Below are 9,255 nucleotides of genomic sequence, written 5' to 3'. Positions count from 1 at the left end.
ATTTATTATGCTCTTAAAATGAAAGTTATTTAAAAAAATATATATATATATATATGATTCAACTCATTCCCTTAATGATGTGATCAGCCATATCATAAATAAAACAGTTTTAAATGCCCTTAATAATCTCAATTCTATTATATAACAATCATCAATTCTATTGATAACACAAAAAAGATTCCTATCTTTCCACAATAAACTTCATAACCATAAAAACCGTTTCCGCAATATAAATCCAAACAATCCTTCATAAACCTCAGAGAGATCTGAAAATAAGTTAGCTCCAGGATCTTCCAGCCAATAATTGTTGGATTGTTACAGCACTGAATTTTTTATTATAATGAAGTATTATTGTTGATTATAGATTCAATATGGGCAGATGGTTAGCGGTGCGGTCAGTGAATAATATAATGAACACAATTAAGTAAAAATAATTTTTATAAAAGGAAGATGGTTCAGGTGCGGTCAGAATAAATTGAATAGTAAATAAACTATTTATTATGAGCCAGAATTTTATCCCGCTTTGCAGGGTTTCATCAGGACTAAAAAAGAAACAAACAACTAACATGATGTAACGATGTGAGAGAATATGAAACATGAAATAAAAGTAAAACTAAGGTGTCGTTAAAAATTATTTAAAATACGTGAAAGTTGATATAAAAATGAACTAAGTAAATTAAATAATATATAAATAAGACAAATTAAGTACAAATAAACAAGAATTACAAAAACTTATTAAACAATTAATATACAAGGTAAAGAAAATTAAATTCAAACAAAAATACATTAAATGCACGTTAGTATTTAATAATGTAATTTAGACAAATGAAAAGACAAAATATTGGCCTGCAATATTATTTTTTAAAAGCATGAGAAGGTGCAAGGTGTTAAATTTGTCTTCAACAATTTTTTCACGTAAACAAATTTAACCATGGGGAAAAAAAATATTTTAGATTATAGCTGATTTTTTAAATTTTTTGTAGACAGGTCCTGTGTTAAAGTTTTTATGCTAGATTATATTAACAAGTCATAGATGGATGAAATAGCATACCTGCTGTGACGGAGAGAGAGCGGCACGATCGACAGGTGACGTAGCCAACAGACTGAGAGATGCGATGAGGGACTGACACTGCCGCCCCGAGCCGCCCCACCATTCGCTCCCAACCCCCACCACCTTTCCCCCACCGCTCCCACTCCCCCTCCTCTCCCCCCTAGCTATATTTATGTAGCCTATATTTATAGCTAGGTTTAATATATAAACCTTTACGATCCCACCTTAGAGGACCTTAAACCTTATTTTGTCTACCAGTTTACGGGGTCATTTTACCTCAATGTTCTCCGCCAACCTGCGTTGGAAAATCTGAGATAAAGTCGTTGCGCCTCTTTATGATCTCATCCTCCTGTAAGAGAGATAATGGCTTTCTTCAACCGTTCTTAACTGCTCTACAAAATCAACTGGATTTTCCTCAAGAACCCGGCCGGCTGTTTCCTTCCTTATACCTTTTCCATTACTTTCCTACGCCCCGATGAGGATAAAGATAAACACTCGAAAACTCAATGTAATTGTTTATTGCTTTAGAACTCGAAATCAGATACATATTAAAGGTATGTATATATATAAAACTAGATAATAATCAACAGCTTTATTTTATACATATATATTCAACAAATCTGAAACGTTTCCTCTTCAATCCAGTCATAATATTAAAAATATAGTTTTATGTATACAATTCATAGATGTATTTTTTAAATATGTTTTTCTTATTCCTAACGATACTTTCTACTCATTTTTGGGGGCCTTTTATGTCAAAGATATATAAATTAATATTTTCTCAAGATTTATTACGTTCCAATTTAGTTTTACGAAAGTAATACATTTTGTAAGTAATAAATGTTGTGTATAATATCAATTTATATATTTTAGAAAAAAAAAGAAGAACAGGTATTCTTGGAGGAAATTCAATGCTCTAAAACTTCCTCCCTCACGAGACACCTAACAAATGGAAAGACTTGGAGTTTGACAAAAAGTGTGATATGCTAAATTGTTTTCTTATTTTTTAAATTTTTGGCTGCGATAGGTAATTTTCAACCTTGAGAGCACCGCAACACCAGTGATTAATAAACCTGTGCTGTTACAACATAAAAAAAGAAATTATGGGTATAGCCTAAAAATATAGCGATACAAAAGCCAATAATATCACGGGTATATGATCTAAGCCATAAGTCATATCTCAGAGAAGGTAATAGATAGTGATGAATTTGCTTAAGCCCATTCGTAGGGAATTTAATATACTTTAATTCTGGAAAGTGATAAAATTTGGATCAATTTAAATAAAAATTGTACATGCTGAAGTCACCCTGAGAAACTGTCAATTTTTTTTAATTAACTAAACAGTAAGATCTTCCATGTCCAGTAGTCCCTCTGCCTGCTGAAATTTCTGCTGGTTATGAGATAATATAAAAACTGCTAGCTCCTGGATTAACTATAAGAAGGTGTTTGGTTTTAATTCCTACTTTGGTTCCAAAGCAATAGAAACGGATCAGCTCTTTACATTCTTGTAACGGTGGAATTATAGCCATAAAACATAAAGTTTTAATTTACGGCTAATAGGTTATCTACAATGTGTCGACACCAATAGGAAACCTAACTAAGGAGAGTCATGAAGCAAAATACAACAGGATTTAGTGGCAATTTATCCAGGATTTCAAATCGAGAATCATCTAGTGAAGACCTTTTGCATTAGTTCAAATTGGAGTACACTTTGGATCGACATCACTTATTGAATCGGGCTAGAATATTGTTGCATATTACAATTTTCAAATAATGACGTAAATCTTATTTATTTTATTAATGATACTTTGTGTTAGTTACAACGTTACAATATTCTCAACAATATCATAATTGAATCACAAATAAATAGTTTAATGAAGGTAATAAAATGAATTGTAATAAAAAATAATGTGATTAAGAGCAAGATTTCAATTAACATTTACAATTAACTGGAGTTAATATATTGTCGGAAGATGGCCCGGGTGACAGTAAATAAAGGCACAAAATAGTAAAAAAACAAAACATTTTTTTGTAACCTATATAAATTAACAAGGGTACAATTAAGTTATTCTAGCCCATCATTAAATTCTAAATTCTTCGCAGAAGTAACTGATAACCAACTTACTGAGGATATGGTTGGTAACGGTGAACAAGGAATATTTTTAATAATAAAAAAATATGTTTGTAACCCAGGAATAAAGAATACTGGCATTAAGGCTGAATAGAAACTTTAAAAAAAAATCTTTTGCGTTACTCCAACTTCAAAACGCACCTTACCTTTCAATTTTTTTTTTTTCTGACCTCCTAGAAAAATAAACATAAACAAATTAAATATATACAATAAAAATGGATGTATATATGCAGGCAAATATTGATCTTGGTTTTCCAGGGTGGCATTATAAGATAAGCTGCCGGGTCCGCTGAAGGCGGTGTCATCAATGATGGCATGAGTCTGCCGTAAGCGTACTAGGAATAGGGAGGGGCTATTCCGGCTGGCCACCTTTCAATTCAGCACGACAAAATATTTAAAGTATGGAACTTTAAAAAAAAAAACAAGTTCTGAGAGTTGGGCGTTTCGTTCCAATGTGCAAATCTCACATGCGATCAATATAGCATGAATGGTTTTGAACAATTTTAAATTTTTCATAGAACTATATATTGAAAACATAATATGCCTTCGGTATTTTAATTGGCCGAACGTATGGAATATTCCAGTGTGTGTGAGTTCTTGTTAGTATAGGAAAATAAATTTATTCAAACTACAATTACTTACCTTATTGTAGTTTCAAATAAAGAAATAAAATAACAATTACGTAATAATTATTACTATTTGACGAACCACAGTATTTATCCACAATTACAATTACTAGTTGAGCCAAAGTAACAGCAATTATTGATTACCATCGAATGAGCCGTTAAATATAAGAGTGGTGTAAGTCAAACTTGAAGTTTAAATTAAATTGATTAAGTTTTAACCACTTGCAGCAAATTTACTTGTTGCAAATATTATTATACAGTTGTACATAATAATAAATAAATTATTGAAAGAAAAAATAAATAAATTCAAAACTTTAGGTAAAGTTTTGAAAAGTGTTTAAAATTAAATAATAGATTTTTCTGTTAACATGAACCAGTAACAATATTAAAAGAAATTTGAAATTAATACATTCAGAAATATAAATATATATATATATAAATAATGAATACCAATTTTGATGAGAACAGAATGACTTACACTACTTTTGCTCACTGTAAACACTGCTTACACTACTCAAATGTAACTGTAATAAATTTTTGCCCACTAGTTCTCGTTATTGATGAAGGTAGGAATGGAGTTATAATATAATGATTGCAATCATCTCCATCTAACCAGCCGGAATGGTCCCTCTCCATTCTATGCAAGCCCCCAACTAGCATGTTACCAATATGAAACCGCCTTCAGCGGACCCTGTAACTCAACTTATACTGCCATACGGCAAACAAAGTCAGTATGTAATTTGTATATATACACTGTATTATCATATATTTGTAATTGTAACTATATATCAATAAAGAGAATTTGAAAATAAAAAAAAAAATCTCCATCTAACGCCAAAGTCTAAAGTGTATAAAACTGGGTCGACATCTAAAGTTTTGTACTAAGGTTTGCATCTATTAGAAAAGGAAAATCGTCAGAAGGAAATCCTAACATCATGGGCCTTTTCCCTCCGGTTCAAATTTTAAATCTACAAGAATACACTTGAAAAAAAAAAAGAGTACACTCCGTCCAGCGCTCCTATATGGTGCCCCCTTGTTCACCCACCTCACCGATGGAACACATCTCGAACCATCTAACAAATCTCCAAAATCCAATGCTGCAGAACATTGTACGGACTACAGCATGGAAGAAGGAAGAACTCTTCACAAATTGCTGGATGTCCCATCGGCCCTGGTCATCAGGAGAAGACAGATTAAATTCCTGGACTCGTGGAAACATCAACCTACCCCTATATTGCAACCAGCGCCCTACCATTGCGGTGGCAACAGGCAGCATTATAGCCACATGGACAGTGGAAAAACCTATAACTTTTTAATCTAATGTGATATCGGTCATCTATTTAAAAGAGACCGTGTTAATAATGTCTGAACTAAATCGAAACTAATTTATATTAAAGGTGTAAACATATTTTTATTTTCGTTTCAAGGTCCAACACAGGGCACACATCAAACCCGTTCATAGTAACTACTTTAAAGGATTATACATAACGTGTCGTCAAGATTGTTGTAGCATAAGGTAGCTAATATTTGTAATCGATTGTCATAACCAATTACAAACATTAGCATGTCTTATTATTATTATTTTTTTTTTTTTTTGTGTGTCTTCACTTAAAGGTCTACTAATTTTAAATTAAAATTTAATACTAGAAAATTAAAAATAGAAATCTTCCATTACACTTTATGGCAACAGCGTCAGAAATATGATATTTTTGTACCGTGACCTTTAAATCATTGGTATCTTTTATAAAAGGTAACCATCAACACCTACCCCATATCCTTTGATGCTAAACATTTCGCTTAAATTTTAGTTATTTTCAAAATTAGTCTTGCGTTTAAATTTAAAAATTCATGATTACCGAACAAAATCAATCGCTCATCACCGTTAATATTAGTTCATTCAATAATTATTTAATATTAGTCCAGTCGAATTGTTCCGAAATTTCTTGAATGGTTACAAAAATTAGGTTAGCTTCACTTTTTTGGTATTTTTTTGGGTTGGTGCAATGTTGAAAAATTCTCGTTTTTTTTAATTCTTCTTATCACCGGAAACCAACGTGATGGCCAATAGAACTCGTTGCATAAAAGAATTTGCAATGTATTATGTAATAATATGTATCACGATTATTTGCGTTATTTAAAAAAAAATATCGTGGAGGTAAATGTTTTAAAAATAACAAGGAACCTTCTTAGACTATGAACTTTTAGTGTTAAATAAGACACATTATATATATTTCAGTCTTATGTTGCGTCTCTCCAGTTAAGACAGTCTTAAGTGTGGCGGAGCACGGACGACCATAGAAAAGTTCAGGAAGGCTTCATATTGACTTTTTTTAAATTGTAAAAATTAGAACTTACTCATTTTTCTTTATTATTACGTTTCGTCCATAGTTCAGAAGGTTAGGTAAGATACTTCTGCTGTACGCGGTTTGCTCCAGGAGTGTCAAGGAAGAATGAAGACTCTTTAAATTAATCATTAATTAATTCCTTAATAAATTTCGTTTTAGATGTCCCAACTGAACCTACCGCAATCATAGGTTTGTTTTTTAAAACCCAAATCATTATAACCAAATTCTTCAAGGCAAATATAGCTTCCATTTCCTGAATGAGAAAGGAAATTTTTAGATGTTATGCCTAAAATACCGAAGAGGAAGTATAGAAAAGGACATGGAAGTAAAGGATGGCAATATTATGGTAAAGGAACGACGCCCGTATGCATTATGGATGCTGAGCGAAATCCAGGAACAAACAGGACACCTACGTACATAGTTCCTACATCTTAAATATTGACTGAGGAAACCAAATCTCCTCCTGTTTATTTCTACCATGTGTTCTTCCCTTCGGGCCCATCTTTAATGGTCTACAAATTAATTATAAACAGCAAAATCAAATAGCATCAATCTTCTGGTAATATTGAAAGGCGTGCTACTACCTAAGGGACCTATTACAGGTTTTAGCGATTTTAGAAAAGGATATTAAATTGTTTATAATTTGAAAACCACAAATCTTTATACTTAAAAATGAATAATTAATATAAAAAATTAGCGAGTAGTACATTTTACAAGAATTGTAAAGACAATAAATAAAAGTTTTGAATCATTTCACCACTATCCTAAAAGCTATAAAGAGCAGAACAGTTTACAGTAGAGCAAATATAAGAAACTAATTTCAACAAAGATGGGATCTGAATTTTTTTGTTTGCTGTTGATATTTTTTTGAAATATTAAAATTCTAGAAAACTGTAACTATGCGGAATTCTTTTTTTGACCATCATCATGAGTTTATTTTAAAAAATTATAAAAAAATATATATATATTCTTGTATCCTATCAAATTACAGAAAGTATCATGCTAAAAAAGATTATCTTATTGGTTTTAAAAATTAATAATAAATAACGAAATGGGAACTGAAAAAATCTCTTCATTGTGTTTCACTCTCTTTAAAACTACCAACTACACTATAAAATTAAATAAAAGCTATTTTAAAGTATTGTGAATTCGCTAAAATTTGAGCTTAAAGAAAGTTCTTTGCGTTAAATATTTCCCGAGATACAGTGTTTCTTAAACCAATTTTTTTTCCTACTAACCAGAAAATATGGAAACCGTAACGAACTATGACAATCTTGAAACTACTTTAATGTTTCTTTATCTAACCACAATATGAGTGCTAATATAGACCTCTACGGCAGATAGTCTCTGAGCTATTAATTAATTTGAAAGACAAAAAAAATTGTTTTTGAAAAACTATCCTCAAGAACTATTAGATACAAAAATGTATACTTACACTCAAATTAAAGTTAGTTAGTTTCTAATCTTCGTTCCTTGCAGTTTCTATATTGCCAAAATCAATTCACAAAATGTTAGTTTCCCGGGGGGTGACGATAGATGCGTGGTAACGCGCCTGTCTGGCAACCCAAAGGTTGCGAGTTCGAGTCCCCAGTCCTATCTGGGACTTTTCAAGCATATAATTATACAATACTCATTCACAACCTCCCACTGGGCATGTGTGAGGCCCGTTAGCCAAGGGGCGGCACTCATAAAAATAGGCGTATGAGTGACGAACCCACCCTATGAAAACCACGTTATGAAACGCTTGCTGTATTTCCTTAGTACATCACGCGAAGCCTTGGACCTCCACAGTCTTTTGCACCAATAATAATAATGTTGTTAATTTCTCGTTATTAGAAAAAAGGGCTATGAGGACTCAAATTTTATCAAATTACACTTCTCTGAAATAATTTGTATCGGATGGTGTTTTAAAGATATTGAGCATTGCTTTTAAAATAAGTCAACATTTTAGGCATATCAGTTTTTGGCTTCCATTTTGTTATTTATTCATTTAAAAAAAAAAAATTACCTAATCTTTTTCATCATGAAAATTTATGTAAATTGACGCAGCAAAATTGTTTTTAATACAAAATTCAAGAAGGCGGTATAAAACAGTATTTTCTGGCTTTCTTAAATTTGTCTACAATTTTATTGATTTCTTCAGATTTAATATGTCAAAAAGATACCAACGACGAACAAAAACATTCAGACGTCACCCTTATTGGAAACAGCTTCACCCAAAAACCTACCTTCTCTCTATCAATAAGAAAATTGGTAGTAAAAACTTTTACTGAGACTGATTTAAAAATAAAAAATGGAATTTGTAAATTTCTCATAAGAATCAAGTAGTATAAAAAAAAAAATATGAAGAAAATAAAAAACTGAAATTGAGAAAAACCGGTTGAAATCATTACTTAAAATTGATCAATTAATCAATCTACAAATCTATGAGTTCCTATACTTCTTTCCGTGAACCAAACCTCCAAAAGAACAATGGACAGGCCGATAATCAAGCAAAAAATTCTCGAAATCGTTCCTCAATTTAAAATTCTATACCATCCAATAAGAACTGCTCTCAATTTGTGAACTTATGAGGTATGATATATGAGGCCTATTTTAATATGCTATTGAAAGCCTTGATTAAAACACGATACTAGATACACCCTATTATCAACTGTAAAAAACTAACCAAATGTTAAAATAAGCAAATTATACAAACCAGGCATACAAACAACCGATCTAATAATTTAACAAAAAAATAACTGTATTCTACCAAAACTATAAGTTACGCGCTTATCCGGTTCCTATAAAACTACAAATCAATGTTTGTCCAAAAAAAAAATATTGATAACATCTTTAATACAGTCTATGCTGTAAACCTGCCGAGAAATAGCTACCCATCCTCTCTCCTATAGTTAACTCAATACCGACACAAAGCCGTTAGCAAGCAGCTAGCAATCTTGTTTCCCAATCAACTCCCGATAATCCACGGGGGCCTCCGAAAAGATTATGCCTCCGTGACCTGTTTACATAAAACAGGACTGTTTTACTACCAGTTTCTCAACAAATCTTCGTGTCATACCACACATTAAATATTTACCTAAATATTATCTGTATATTATA

General features: G+C 31.5%; 1 long non-coding RNA gene across 1 annotated transcript in view; it reads right to left on the bottom strand.

Moving 5' to 3' along the window:
* Nucleotides 1-9,255, bottom strand: part of LOC106682138 (uncharacterized) — a 50,499-nt gene that overhangs the window by 12,310 nt on the left and 28,934 nt on the right. The gene's annotated exons all lie outside the window — the stretch shown is intronic.

This window comes from Halyomorpha halys, unplaced genomic scaffold (genome assembly GCF_000696795.3).
Source record: "Halyomorpha halys isolate HHAL.00 unplaced genomic scaffold, Hhal_1.1 Scaffold390.1, whole genome shotgun sequence".
Classification (NCBI taxonomy): Eukaryota; Metazoa; Arthropoda; class Insecta; order Hemiptera; family Pentatomidae; genus Halyomorpha; species Halyomorpha halys.
Note: the sequence above shows the minus strand (reverse complement) of the source record. Positions and strands in the feature narration are given on the sequence as shown.